The sequence below is a fragment of the Leuresthes tenuis genome, unplaced genomic scaffold, assembly GCF_036924035.1.
Source record: "Leuresthes tenuis unplaced genomic scaffold, fLeuTen1.0.hap1 SCAF_18, whole genome shotgun sequence".
NCBI classification, from domain to species: Eukaryota; Metazoa; Chordata; class Actinopteri; order Atheriniformes; family Atherinopsidae; genus Leuresthes; species Leuresthes tenuis.
In genome coordinates this window covers 25678441-25680487 of record NW_027325372.1, presented here as the reverse complement: position 1 = coordinate 25680487, position 2047 = coordinate 25678441, and the positions used below count along the sequence as shown (strand labels likewise).

Here is a 2047-nt window from a genome sequence, read left to right as displayed (position 1 = left end):
GCTTTTGATGATGTAAGGTTGGGCATTCAGACCTTGCTTCACCTGCTTTTCACCAAATATAGCCGGACATTCACACCTTCTTGCAGTCGAACACTTCCTCTCCACCTTTTAGTTTTCTATGGGGCATTCACACCTTTATTTTCACCGCATTTTATAAAAACACCACAGGAACTGTGGCTTTGTTCTGACCGCTCATTCGGTGTCGCGTTTCTTTCAAGCAATTCTCCTGGTTAGCCCGCATTCGGCTCGCTCCCAGAACCGTGTTAAAGTCTACTTCTTATTCATTCTCTTTTCTCAGCAGACTAAAAGAAAGTTTCATCTTGGGCTCCCTGAAACTTCCATCCTGCACCTCTGTTTGCTTTTTCACAAGAGCAGAGGAGAGCGCACCGTTCCCAGCGGCACTGCAGTACCGGGTCGATGCTTGGAGTGAACGGAGCAAGCTCAGACATTAAACTGATAAGAACAGATACTACACTTGATCTTAGCCAAAAGGCCGAGAAGCGATAACTGTCCACTGGTTCACGTCCGAGGGCCCTTCCTGGCACAATGCGCACTTGTAGCGGTGTTCTTTTTATGGCCATAGTGTCACTTTGCACCTCCACCCACCCGCTGCACTGAGCACTCTTCAACCCTTTTAAATGGTATAACTTTACACTACCGCACGCTCCAGCGAGCACCATTCAAGCAACATCGGCACAGTCGCAACAAGTAAGGCGACTCTACTCAGAGAAGTCACTCTGCACAGTAACAAGATTTCTTTTGCACGGACAGAAAGGGCTTCACCCGCAAAGGTAAAGACTGCCAAAAATAGAAACAATTCATTAGTGCTGCTCTCCACGGAAGTCTTTAGTAAAAGGCGAAAGACTTGTACATTATGAAGAGAAACCAGAGTATGAATATCCATCACTGCGGGAGCAGGGCATCAGGCTAGTTGGCATAGCCACCTTCCCCATGGTGAGCTTTGCTTGGTTGAGACGCTTGCTCCCCCCCCTTGCTCCTCGGCTGACCAAGTAGGAACAATCGGGCCCTATTCGATGGCTGCCTTGTCTTTTACTCTGTGCAAAAGACAAGGCAGCCACAAACAACACGGGAACACCGTATTGAGGCTTTGTTCTGACCGCTCATTCGGTGTCGCGTTTCTTTCAAGCAATTCTCACGGTTAGCCCGCACTCGGCTCGCTCCCAGAGCCGTGTTAAAGTCTGCTTCGCATTCACTCTCTTTTCTCAGCAGATTAAAAGAAAGTTTCATCTTAGGCTCAGTGAAACTTCCATCCTGCACCGCTGTTTGCTTTTTCACAAGAGCAGAGGAGAGCGCATCATTCCTAGCGGCACTGCAGTACCGGGTCGATGCTTGGAGTGAACGGAGCAAGCTCCTTTTTCAACTCCTATTGATAAAAATCCATTTAATATGTAGTCCTCGCAAAGAGGACATATCAGACATTAAACTGATAAGAACAGATACTACACTTGATCTTAGCCAAAAGGCCGAGAAGCGATAACTGTCCACTGGTTCACGTCCGAGGGCCCTTCCTGGCACAATGCGCACTTGTAGCGGTGTTCTTTTTATGGCCATAGTGTCACTTTGCACCTCCGCCCACCCGCTGCACTGAGCACTCTTCAGCCCTTTTAAATGGTATAACTTTACACTACCGCACGCTCCAGCGAGCACCACTCAAGCAACAACTTTGCACTCCAGCTTCGAACATCGGCACAGTCGCAACAAGTAAGGCGACTCTACTCAGAGAAGTCACTCTGCACAGTAACAAGATTTCTTTTGCACAGACAGAAAGGGCTTCATCCGCAAAGGTAAAGCCTGCCAAAAATGGAAACAACTCATTAGTGCTGCTCAATGTTGTACTTTGCAGTAAAAGAAAGAGCAAATCTAAAGATTCAGGAATCCGAGAATAAGCTTACTTCCATGAGTTCTTCACGATTTCGGATTTTGCTATAAAATGAATTCCTTCACTCAAACTAAATTAAAACTGCTAAACCGCTAATCTGTTACATGCAAGGCAGATGTCAAATTCACCGAAATAGGATCTAAGGGT

The 2047-nt window shown here is 46.8% G+C and overlaps 2 non-coding genes and 1 pseudogene across 2 annotated transcripts; all 3 read right to left on the bottom strand.

Moving 5' to 3' along the window:
- Positions 1–376: 376 nt before the first annotated feature.
- On the bottom strand, positions 377–505 carry LOC140276245 (U2 spliceosomal RNA; annotated as a pseudogene).
- A 275-nt stretch (positions 506–780) lies between these two features.
- On the bottom strand, positions 781–894 carry LOC140276308 (U5 spliceosomal RNA). Its single transcript, XR_011908913.1, has one exon. It is a non-coding gene; the product is annotated as a U5 spliceosomal RNA (small nuclear RNA).
- A 411-nt stretch (positions 895–1305) lies between these two features.
- Positions 1306–1496, bottom strand: LOC140275923 (U2 spliceosomal RNA). Its single transcript, XR_011908624.1, has one exon. It is a non-coding gene; the product is annotated as a U2 spliceosomal RNA (small nuclear RNA).
- Between the last annotated feature and the right edge of the window lie 551 nt (positions 1497–2047).